The following is a 13,467-nucleotide window of genomic DNA, read 5'->3' on the forward strand; positions in this document are numbered from 1 at the left end:
CTTGGGGAAAGAAAATGGGCCTAAAAGAGCCCAGAGAAAGAAATAGTAAACTCATGGGCATTATGTGATGTAGAAAAGTGAGAATGGGTCACAGTAGGTCTGAAGTAATGAAATAAGAAAGTAAGGGGTTGATGGAAAGCCCATGAACCCCAAGGATGAAGGGTATGGTAATTGGGTCGAGGAAGCTCAAAAGAGTTAGTAAAAACGCATGGGAATGTATAGTTAGAAATGAGCCGAGAATGCCTAAGGGAAGAAAATGGGCCAAGGATGCCCAAGGAGGAAGAAATGAGCCAAAGGAGCTCACAAGCAATAAATGAGTCAAGAGAGCTTAAAGTAGCATGAGTAAAAACCCAATGACAATATTGGGTCATTATAACTAATTAAGAGAAGAGCATATAGTAGGCCCGAAAGAGGCTCAGCAAGCATGGATCAAATAGCACCGCAGTAGAAATAATAGAATGGCATGGCAAGAATACTGGCAAGCCAATGGAAGAGGCAAATAGTGGACTAAAAGAGAGAAAAGCCCACAACCAAGTAAGGCCTAGCCCTTGGAGGGAGCAAGCTATAAAGAATGGAGGATCAAAAAACAGATCATGCCATTAAAGATCAAGAATGAGCGGTAGAATGCACAGACAAGCCTCCATTCCATGGTAAACGCATGAGCAGCAGATAAGCTTTGGACATACAAAGAAGTGGAGCACACATAAAGCCCAAGCACTACTAACTTGCACCCAGCCAATACAAGAGTGATGGGTCATGGGTCAGAGGTAAGAGAGGGTATGATTTAGCGGTGGGAAGAAGGGAAAGCCTATTTTGGGGTTTCCGCTCAAACTCTTTTGGGAAAAATGTCCTGCTATAATGACATACCACCCAAAAAAGAGAAGAATGAGTTGGAACCACTAGGTGCATGCCATGAGGGATAGCAAGAGAGAATACCCACCCTGTAGTGGATAAGATTGTCACGGTGAATAAGCAAACAAAACAGTTCTCTTTGTCTAGTAATGGGGAGTGGCACAGCCAACACAGGTAAGTGGTGGTGGCTGGACAGCTGACAAACCAGTAGGTGGTCGAGAAGGACACCCACATCTAGACAAAGGTAGTTAAAGGGTAAAATGATAAAAACGGTCACGGCAGGCAGTATATAATTGGCCATCACCGTGCACAAAAGGGATCCATTGAAACAGTAACAGTCACTAGGAGAGAATTACAGCACCTCCACCATCATAATACTACATAAGTAAGCACTAAGAAAGAAAGAAAAGAGGGGGAAAGAATCAAAGTAACAAAACCAAGAAAAGAGAAAGAGAAATAGAGAGTGTAGAATGGCAGGCATGCACCAATAGGCCAGTCCCTTTTCTCACTCTAAAAGCCTCCCCTCCCTCTAAAAGCCTTCCCTCTGTTAAGGATAAAAGAATTTGTTTAGGCATAAGCCATTCAGGCCCGTTCCCTCAAAGTGGATAATTTATACAACAGGATCCTCCTGCTAGGTTACCCACGTTGAGGAAGTGGTTCCCTCCTTGGTCTTACTCCTACAACACAACTAAACACGACAGATTAACCTTTTCCTCCTTTGATTTCATCACTTATTGCTATTATTTCCTTTCTTGTCTTTGCAATTTCACTTATAATGTGTTTCTTGTTGCCATATCGTTCTTTTTCCTTATTCTAATTAAGGATCCCTTATTTGTTTTGCCTGGCAGTAAACATATTTCTTTTATTATTGTTTTATTGCATTTATCTGCTGTAGCTCTTTTGTAACAGTTTCATTTTGGGCCTAACAATAAGCGCGCTTCCTTTATTATTGTTCCAATGTATCTATCTGCCATAACTATTTTGTAACAGATTCACCTACCATGGGCATATGATCAAAGTTTTGACAAAAGGGGCATACTTTGTGCACAAGCCAGACTAAAGTGAGTTACAATTGGATCGGTCCTGATTCTCCTACCCTGAACACTTGGGTCTTAGTGTGGCAGGAGGCAGCCCAAAAGCGCAAAAAGACCCACCACAAAGTACCACCTATTTATTTTCAAATACCACTAATAAGTCCTTGAGCTTTCCCAAATATGCTTTGCCCAAAAAGCCCAAAAATCTCATATTTTATCCAATTTTATCATCATTATTTAGTTAAGCCCAAAACCGGCCCTACAAGCCCAATGCACACATCCCTTTTTTTTTTTTTTTAAAAACCCAAGGCTACTAATGCTTTGCAATATTCCAAAAGTCCAATCCTCATTGGCAATATATTAAAATCTCAATTCTTATTGGCAATATTAAAAGCCCAAGCTAGCTACTTGACACTATTTTGTAAAAAGCCCAAAGTTATCAATATTTGGAAAAATACTATATCATAAGTATTTCACTTAAAGTCCAAAGATTAAAAACGTTTTAAGTTCTTAAACCTATTACTATAATATTACAAACCTATCAAATCTATCTTTTAAAACTCATGGTAACTATTTATGTTACATGACACTATTCATTTTTTTCAAAAACCATGGCAAACATACATCAAGCCCATGGAGAATTATGAATTTGTTTTACTAATATAAAAACCCATGGAAAGTTATGATTTATCTTAAACCCATAATATTTATTCATTTCATACCATATTATAACCCATGGTAATTATTTATGTTACGTAACACTATTCATTTTTCCAAAACTCATGCAAACATATATCAAGCCCATGTAGAATTATGAACTCGTGTTACTAATATAAAAGCCCATGGAAAGTTATGATTATTTATTTTAGACTTATGACATCTATTTATTTCATAACATACTACAAACTCATGGAATTTATATAAGAACATATGTTCACAATCTATCTTATATCGCAACATTCATAATATTTATTTCCAAAACTCATGATAATTATCATCCTACAAGTCCATTATGATTATCTATAGAAAAACTTAGGAGAATATCACATTATTCCATTATAGTGGTTGTTACCATATTTTATTTGAAACCCATGGATATTGCCTCTATTAAAACTCATGGTAAATATTATCACAAGAAATATTAGAGGTTACTATATAAAAGCTCCAAAGAAAATATCATTTACAAAATAATCCATAGCAAAAATTATAAGAAACTATACAAGTTGTTATTTAAAGCCCAAGGAAATTAATACCCAAAACATATCATAAATATTTATTAAAGCTCATGGATTCATTTTATCTCTACTAACAATTAAAGCCCATGTGGAATAAAAATCCATGGCAATATATGGTAGCTTTGTCCATTTTGTAGGGCTCACAACAAGAAAGCAAAATGATAGGCCCAAGTGGAGAGAACCACCAAGTCAAAGGCCCACCAAAATACTCAACCCTCATGGCCAAACCCAATATAAAATCTTAGCCAAAACAGCTCATGTGTGCAAACTGACCCTGCTAGAGAACTCCATTCAGTTATGCCTTCCGTTGGAGGTCACCTCAAGAAGCAACTAAGCTCCCAAACCAAATTAGGAGCTGGCCACTTTTTAGTTTTTAATTAGAAAATGCTAGAGCCACAATTCTTCTCAAAATTTTTGTCACAAATTACACAAGTTGTAAACGATAGATTCACAAATTCACCACTCACTTGTGAAAAAAATTGTATGCATGCAATTGTACCGGGTAAATAATCTCATTTCTTCACAAAATTTTTTACATTTTTTATTTTACTCTAATAATTTACATATATATTTTTTTTAATTGAGATTGAAAATTATTTTTTCTAACTCCCAATCTTAAGGGTTCGTTTGGTTGGAGAAGCAGAAAAGTAGGAGGATGGAAAATTGGAAGGATAGAAAATATTTGATTTTCCCTCTTGTGTGTTTGGTTGGAGGGATGAAAAAGTGAGAGGGTGGAATACTCTTTTGTTTGGTTGGAGAGAAAAAGGGAAGGATGAAAAATGTAATTTATATATATTGACTACTATACCCTTGTTACATAATATGTAAGAAATTTATTTATTTACCACATCATACATATAAATTTATATTGTTATTTTTATTATTATAATGTAAAAATTACAATAGTGTACATATAAATTTAATTAGGTGAAAGATTTTGTAACCAACAAAAACGTGGACGTTGAAAAAAAAAAGGCATAAATTCACTATTAGTCCCTACATTTTGGCTTTTTTCCATTTTGGTCCCTACATTTTAATCTCACCACTTTTAGTCCCTAAACCAATTAAAGTGTGTTATTTTTGTCCTTTCCGTCAGTCAACAGTCGGAAATAGTTGAGGCGGCTAATGAAGGTATTAAAATATTATTAAAAATCCACATCAATCATGCCACATCAAATTATAATTTTAAAAAATTAATTTATCAATTTTAACAAAAGAAAAAAAAAACATAATTAAAAATGAAAAGTAACATGAATTAAGATTTGAATTTAACTTGAACAAGAACACAAACCCAATTCAATATCATCAGTAAACCCAGTACATACCCAAACGTTAACAAACTCAAAACACCCAAATATGAACAAAATACCAAACCGATTTACAACCAAAATATTAATCAATATTAACACATCCAAAATAAATAAATAAAAATTTAAACACATGGCTGCCATGCATGGGTACATCTCCCCATTTCCAATTGCCAAGCATTAATAGATGGGTTGGATGCCACATGCAGGTTTTTAATTAGATTTTTTGGAAGAATAAGCTCTTCCCAAAGAACATTCATATGTTCTCTCTCTCCCACAAAAGACAATTTTCATTTATGGAATTTTAGGGGGTGTTTGGTAGAGTAGTTTGAGATGAGATTTTTGTAGTTTTTTGAAATACGTGTGGATGAAAAAGTGTGTGAAAATGTGTGTAATGTTGTTTAAAATGTAAAAATGTGAGTTTGAAATGAGAGACCAAACAGGCCGTTTTCTGGGTTTGTTTTTTGGTGGTTGGTTTGGGCTTATGGATTTATGGGTCTTTGATCTTTCTCTTTTCCTTAACTGATTGAGTGCTTGAGAATGGGACTTCGTCTAGATCGAATCTCAAACTTGGGCTCACTTCAATAATGGAACTTTATGGACCAGTGAAGGCGGCCAACCACGCCGAAATCGAAGATTTCAACACCTCCACTCGAAGACTTGGCTTCTCAAGTTCAAAATCTCAGTTTGGTGATGGTTTTAGTTTTATATGGGTTTGGGTTCTCAATTTCTTATGGGTTTGTTTGTATTGGGAAGTTGCAGGGATCAGTTGGGTTTAAAGGGATCTTGCTCTAATGGTCTTTGTTTGTTTCGAATTTTTAGTTCTGTAATTTATGGGTTAATTTGTTTTCTAGGTTTGATATTTATGGGTTTGCTCTAGATCTGCTATTGGGTTTATGTTTGTGTTCTTGCTAGAGATTGGTTTGTGTTTGGTTTAAGTTGATTTTGTGTTGGTTTCTTGGAAAGATGAGAAAATCTGGGTTTGAGTTATGATTTTGTATATTTGGGCTTTGTGGTTTGAGAAAGAGAAAGAGAAATGAGGTTGAAGGAGATTGTACAGGGTCAACACTGTACAACTTAAGAAGAATTTGGAATTTGCAAGGGCATACCCAGATGAGAATTTTGAAAAAGGTGGGTTCATGAAACCAAGTCGATTTATGGAAGGCCTCATATTGGGGTTTGAATAGGCATTGGAAATATTGAAAGGGACTTGAATTTGAGGATTGTTGTTCATGCCAAACTAGGGTCAAAATTTCGTGGTGTTTTGCACTAAATTAGATGAATTTGCATTTGAATGATTTGGTGGCATAACCTAAAGAGTGAACAAAATAAAAACAACAAGAAGAAAGAAGCTTCAAATTAGAATGCAGTATTTATTTCACAAGTAGTTCAGCGTTTAGATCTAGGTTGGTGGGGTTGCAACTTTTAGATTTGGGTTGGTGTTCTTGGTCAAGAAACTTTTAGATCTTCATTCAAGTGAATTTTGGTTTTTATTTTTTTTATTTAGTTAAAATTAATATTTTTTTCTAATTTATATGCTAACGTGTCATGGGTGATGTGGATTTTTAATAATATTTTAATACCTTCGTTAGCCACCTCAGCTATTTTCGTCTATTAACTAACTGAAAGGACAAAAATAACACGTGTTAATTGGTTTAGAGACTAAAAATGGTGAAATTAACATGTAGGGACCAAAATTAAAAAAAAAAAAAGCCAAAATGTAGGACTAAAAGTTCATTCACACCAAAAAAAAAAAAGATTTTGTATCAACTTGATCAGGTCTCGTTGAAAAAATAAAAATAAAAGAGAGAGAGAGAAGAGAACCTGGACGTTGGTGTGCTGTGAAGGTAAGGATGAGAAGAGGCAAAAGTGATAAGGATGAGAAGAGAAAGTCATCAGGTCATGAATGAGGGGTAGGTGAGGGTATTTGTGTAAGAGTGCTTTCACAGTACTTTTCTCTTCACATTTTCCTCCCGATTTGGGAGGATTAAAAAAGTGGGCCTAGGAGAGAAAACTTTCTCTCCTATTTTCCTTCTCTAATCAAACAGTGAAAAACAGTATTTTTCACCATATATTCTTCTCCCTATTTTTCATCCTCCATGTTTTCACTCCAACCAAACACACCCTAACGGTCCATTCGTTTTGGGTGAAAATAGGGAGGATGGAAAATAAAGAGAGGAAAATAGGGTGGAAAATGTTGTTTTTCACTGTTCGGTTGGGGAAGGAAAATAGGAAGGAGAGAAAATCAGGGAGAAAATTTTCTCTTCGAACTCACATTTTTTTCCCTCCCAAATCGGGAGGAAAATCTAGGGAGAAAAATACTATAGTAGCACTTTTACAAAAATGTCCTCTTCCCACCTATTTTTTTTCAACATTCTCTTCTCTCTCTCTCTCTCTCTTTTTTTTTTTTTTTTTTTCCAACGTGACCTGATTTTGTAACCACCTTTTTGCTGGTTACAAAATCCTTTGCCCAATTAAATTTATATGTACACTATTATAATTTTTACATTATAATAATAAAAATAATAATATAAATTTATATATAATGTGATAAATTTTATATTATGTAATGGGTACAAATAAATCTATTTCTTACATATTATGTAACAAGGGTATAATAGTCAATTTATATAAATTACATTTTCCATCTTTCTCTTTTTCTCTCCAACCAAACAAACAAAAGAGTTTTCCACCCTCCCACTTTTCCACCCCCCAACCGAAAACACGAGGGAAAACTAAATATTTTTCATCCTCTCACAATTTTTCATCCTCCCACTTATCCACTCCTCTAACCAAACGGGCCCTACGTCTTAAGTCTTAACCCTTCTCTCTCTCTCTCTCTCTCTCTCTCTCTCTCTCTCTTTTCCAACGTGACCTGATTTTGTAACCACCTTTTTGCTGGATACAAAATCTTTTGCCCAATTAAATTTATATGTACACTATTATAATTTTTACATTATAATAATATAAATTTATATATATAATGTGATAAATTTTATATTATGTAATGGGTACAAATAAATCTATTTCTTACCTATTATGTAACAAGGGTATAATAGTCAATTTATATAAATTACATTTTCCATCCTTCTCTTTTTCTCTCCAACCAAACAAACAAAAGAGTTTTCCACCCTCCCACTTTTCCACCCCTCCAACCGAAAACGCAAGAGGGAAAACTAAATATTTTCCATCCTCCCACTTATCCACTCCTCTAATCGAATGGACCCTAAGTCTTAAGTCTTAACCCTTTATCCAATTGCATCACGTAATTACTGTGCCATAACTTTACTCTTTTCAATTTTACTTTCCTGTTCCCACTTCTCAACGTTCCTTCTCTGACCTTAACTCTGTCATCTTTTTTTCTTTTCTTTTGTGCTTGGTAAATGTGGGGCCTTGAACCCCCGAGCTATAGGTTATGTAAGTAAGCGGTTACCAACTCGCCTAGAAGTGGCGGTGGTATCTTCTTTTATTTTTCACAAGTATCATTCACAGTACACTCTCAAACAACTCTCTTCTCCTCTGTTTCAACTTCTTTAGCACCTTCCTTCTCGCCATAGCATCCAAATCTTCTCTTTGCAAGTCAAGAGTGAAGCAACTCTTCACCTCCATTGACGAGATCAAGTGCATAGGTGCAACAAAAAAGGCCAGCTCCTTATTTAGGTCTGAAACAAGCATTTCGGCCGTGCAGTCCGAAACAAGGGGTTTCATGCACCGGTTTACCCACTGGAATGAAACGAAATTTAAAATCTTTCTTTAAAGGCATCAAAATACATGAGTACTATACTATCAAGTATCAACTTCATTTCCATACCACCACCTATAGAACATGGCAGAAATAGCCAATGGCGTCGCATGGAAGGTCCTGGAGCAGCTTGGATCCCTTCTTTTATAGGAGATCAACTCGGCATGGGGCGTTCAAAACGATCTGATAAAGCTTGAGAGTACCGTGTCAGCCATTAAAGCCGTACTCTTAGATGCTGAGGAGAAGCAAGCAAGTGACCATAGGCTGAAACATTGGCTAGGACAGCTTAAAGTCGTTCTTAATGATGCAGAGAATGTGCTGGATGAATTTCAATACCTAATTCTGCAGAAGGAAGTAATCAAGATATGCAGCAGTAGGAGCACTTTAAAAAAAGGTGTGTTATTTCTTTTCTGGTTCTAATCCAATCGCATTCCATTGCCCATGAGGGACACCCACTCCTTTGTTAATCCCCTTGCTGTCTTTGGTAGGGAGGATGACAAAGAAAATATCATACGTCTTTTTTTGCAAGAAGATGCAGGCAAAAATGTCATTGTAATTCCTATTGTTGGGTTTGGAGGCTTGGGGAGGACCACACTTGCCAAGTTGATGTACAATGATGAACGGGTAGTTGGACATTTTCAATTGAGGATGTGGGTATGTGTGTCTGAGGATTTTAATGTTACAAGGTTGATAAAAGAAATCCTTAAATCTACAGAAGGTCATGATAGTGGTAAGACTTCAAGTGTGGATCAGTTGCAAATTCAATTAAGAGATCATTTAAAGGAAGGTAAATTTCTACTTGTTCTAGATGATGTTTGGATTGAAGATCGTGATAAATGGGATAAATTGAAAGAATTGTTAATTGGCGGTTTCAAAGGAAGTAAAATCTTGGTGACCACACAGAATGGCTCAATTGCAGCTATTATGGGAACTGCTCCTACATACAATTTAGAGGTTCTATCCCCAAAGGATAGTTTTTCTTTGTTTGTCACATTGGCATTTAGGGAGGGAGAAGAAGAATGGTATTCAAACCATTTAGAAATTGGAAAAGAAATTCTCGAAAAGTGTAAAGGGTCTCCATTGGCAGCGAGGACTTTAGCCAGCCTTCTTTATGCAAATGTCAATCAAAGCTATTGGGAATTTGTGAGAGGTAATGAGATATGGCAATTAAAACAAAAGGAGGATGCCATCTTGCCCGTGTTGAGGCTTAGTTACAATCAATTTCCATTTCACTTGAAGCAATACTTTGCATATTGTGCTCTTTTTCCAAAGGCTTATGAATTCAAAAACACTGAATTGATTCAATTTTGGATGGCACATGGAATTCTTCAATCACGTGAAAATCAAGAGTTGGAAGATGTCAGTAACTCATATATCAAGGAGTTGTGGTCAAGATCTTTCTTTCAAGATGTCGAGGAGAAAATTTTCTCCTTTTATACCTTTAAAATGCATGATCTTCTGCATGATCTTGCACTCTTAGTCATGCAAGGAGAGTTTTCAGTGATGACCAAGAATTCTGTCATTGGTGAAAAAGTTTGTCATTTGTCATTTTCATAATGTGAACAAGAAGTCCGCATACACTTAAAGAAGTTGAGTAAAATGCGAACCATTATTTTTCAAATTCAACCACCAATGTCCTTTGTTGAAGCATGCATCTCAAGATTCAAATACCCGTGAGTGCTTAATTTATGTAATTCGACTTTTGAGGTGTTATGAAGCTCTATTGGTACTTCGAAGCATTTGAGATTTCTTGACCTTTCTTGTAATTTCCAAATTAGGAAACTTCCAAATTCCATTTGCAAGATGCACAATTTTCAAACTTTACGACTTCTTGATTGTTACAACCTTAAACGGTTGCCTGTAGGATTAAGGAACATGATCAGCCTTACGCATTTGTTGGTAACAACAAACCATACATGCTTGTTGGAGAATGGAGTAGGTTGCTTGAAACTTGAAATCTGTTCAGTTTTTATGTATATCCGGGTGTCCAAGGCTAAAATGCTTGTTTGAGGAGATGGAAGGGCACCTCACCAACCTTCGAACATTGATTTTTTTTGGATGTGAAAGTTGATCTATTTGTCACTCATTCTCAAACGCCTACCTGCCCTAGAGAACTTGATGATTGCTAAATGTAATAATAATTTCAAATTGAAAGTGAGCAAATCCAAACGATGTCTAATGTTAGGGGAGTATATGAACATTCTGAAACTTTAGATGGTATAACCAAAATCACCCCAAACTTTAGGAATATAATTTATAATTTAGTCTAAAATAAGATAAAATAAAAACACAATATGACTTCTTCACCTTAAGAAATCTCCACTCATGATATTTTTAAAAATTAACTCAATTCAACATGTAGAGATCGAGTTAGGTTATGTTAGGAGGTTGCTTAGTGTGCATTAGGGGTTGTGGTTCATGTGGAAGAAATCACTGTAGAAGGATTCCAAAAATTTTGAGACTACTGTAGTATTGTGGTAGAAAGCCAAGTGGGTGTTTGCAAAGGTTACATAGAGGATCTAGATTTTTGTGAGTTTGGAATATTTGTAGTTACTCTTTCATATTGAACTAGTTGAAAACCCATGCATTGTATGACTTTAATTATAAACTTATAAAATATAAATTTTATTTGATAAACAATAACTATGTGAATTATCAATTATATAAATCTTTGTGACTTTAAATTTATTAATTAAATAGTGTGAACTTTTTGAGTTTTTATTTGCTTTAAGAAAATATTAATTAAACATTGAATTACCTAAAGTAAACACAATGTGTAATTAGTAAATTTTACTAAATTGTAAGGACCAAAGATTCTATCAGCCGAAGCTCACTTAGAATAATGAGCTAGTAGGGTTCAACTTAGGCCTAAATCAATAAATTTGTTCGAGAGGGAATCAAACAACAAGAGAGGGCTTAATTTGAGGATGAGAATAAGGGGAAAATACCTTGTTTTATAAAATATGCAAGTCAGTTCATTAATACAAGGTTGCCAGAGGAGGCCAAAATTGCACAGAGAAATATACTATTCATGTTCTTCTCTCAATGATCTTTTTGCAATGATTTTTGTTTTTTGTCCAAATCCTTTTCTTTGAAAACCTTCTTTTCTTTATATACTCTCCTCTACTTCACATCTTGACCATCCATCCCTTCCTAACCAGCCTTCCCTCATGACACTTGTCTTTTTCTCCATTTGAAGAATGTGGTGGAAGGAGTCTGCGTAGCTGTGACTTGCACTGTTCAAGTCACTTCCTCATCAATACAGCTGATAAAGCTGTTGCCCACCATTTAATGCGGCCAGGAGGTTAGATACAGTGCATTCAATGCGGAGGCTATAGGCTACCTCAAACTAGAAACTTCCCCCACGATCTCTGATTCCCACTTGGTACACCTCAGAGTCCTTTTGACTTATCTCTTCACCTCCCCGAGCAACCCTCCTCTTCGGGCTTGTGGCTCGTGGTGTTGTTACCCCAAATTGCGACTCAAACTTCATCTTTGGTCCTCGGGCACCCACATAAAATATAATAAATAATCAAAAGATCAAACGATTGTATTAAGTATTGATAATAGATAAAATAATGAATAATTTCATCTGATTCGATGTTGTATATTCCTTTAAATTTCTTTTAGATAATTTTATAAATATTATTCAAGATAAGATATGTTCATGAATTTTACTATAATCAAAAGATGAAAAACTTGAAACATTAGGAAACAAATAATTTTCTTCAAATAAATTTAAACCTCATGAATATTTAAATTCAGGGTTCAATATAACATTTATAATGTGATGAATACGTTATTTTCTACAGCTTCCAAGGCAATCAATATTAATATATTTTCTTGCAAGTTAAAAAAAAAAACACCTCATAATACAGCAATAAATTAAATTATGAAATTATTCAAAAATAGATAATAAAAAAATAAGTTACATTGATTATTAAAAATTCAGTCAAATATTTTATTCCATGCTTTACGACTTCATGCTTCATCTTTGAATCTTGAAGGTCCAATGTTGTTAGCAACATATTGGAAATATCATAAGACATAATCCAATGTTAAAAAGATTCCTAACTCAAAAAAGCTTACATAAAATTGTGAGTTCAATCTAAACCAATAAAAATCTAGTAAATAAGAAAAATAAAGAAAATGTAATAATAATTTCCATCATCTATTCAAGTACAATGCTTTGTTTCTAATACACGCTTCTCATGCATATATCGAAATTAAACAATCTGATTAGATACGTTTTGATTTAGCAACAAGTTGGTCAATTTTATAAACAATTTTTTTTCTTTTTCTAGCTCCAGTGTTAACCATTGCTTACTATTCATTCTACGCAAACTCATTCAAAGGGGTAAAAAAAACAACAACAAAAAAAAGGAAAAATAAAAAACTTACATGTAGGGGCGAGTTAGCGAAGGGACCGAATCAATGCTCTTGAGATTTGAGAAATATTATCATCACCACTGTTGTGTTGTCAACCTTCAATATTTTTGGCCATTAAAAAAAATAAAAACCCATAAATAAACATCCAATTCAAATGTCATAAATCAACAATATATAAAAAAACTAAGATGATCAATTTTTGGTTTTCTAATTAACCTAAAAACCGTCCATTTCCTAACACTAATATAACAAACACACTTCAAGATTAGGGTAAAGTTATGGTTGATTAATCGATAAATTTTAATTTAAAATTCATAAAATTTAAATAATTCAAAGTACTGCATATCATGATAGTTTCATAGATGAGAAATCTATAAGGTGCAATAAGTAAAAAAGCAATTTCTAAATTCATCAACAAAAAAAGCAATTTCTAATTATGTTAGCGTAAATTAACTATGTATGAAATTACATTCTTTCAATTTTTCGCACACTTTTAAAATTCTTCTTGACCACCTCGTTGTTTGATCTGAAAATGTCTTTACAAAGCCAAAAATGGCATTCAACAACCTTTAGAAAAAAGTGAATGTAAACTGAAATTCATATTCATCATAACCAACAAAGAAAAAAACTTTTGTTATCTATAACATAATTAGCCTTTTTTAACCATTAATTAGTTAGTCTTTGAGGTTGAAAAAATGAAAGCAAATAGCACTACAAAACATGCGGGTCTTAGGCCGCGTTTTTTCCAGCCGCATTTGCAAAAATGCGGCCTAAGACCCTAGTTGAGCTACGTTTCTGAGAAATGCACCCACAGCACCAAATTTATGGCTGCGTGTGTTGAACGCAGCCCAAGCCCAAGTCTGTAGCTGCGTTTTTCTAGAATGGGTTGAAGCCACGTTTTTAAAACA

At 34.5% G+C, this 13,467-nt stretch overlaps 1 pseudogene; it reads left to right on the forward strand.

Moving 5' to 3' along the window:
• Positions 1-8,254: 8,254 nt before the first annotated feature.
• On the forward strand, positions 8,255-10,384 carry LOC142609907 (putative disease resistance protein RGA1; annotated as a pseudogene).
• Positions 10,385-13,467: the final 3,083 nt, after the last annotated feature.

Source organism: Castanea sativa, chromosome 1 (genome assembly GCF_040712315.1).
Source record: "Castanea sativa cultivar Marrone di Chiusa Pesio chromosome 1, ASM4071231v1".
NCBI lineage: Eukaryota > Viridiplantae > Streptophyta > Magnoliopsida > Fagales > Fagaceae > Castanea > Castanea sativa.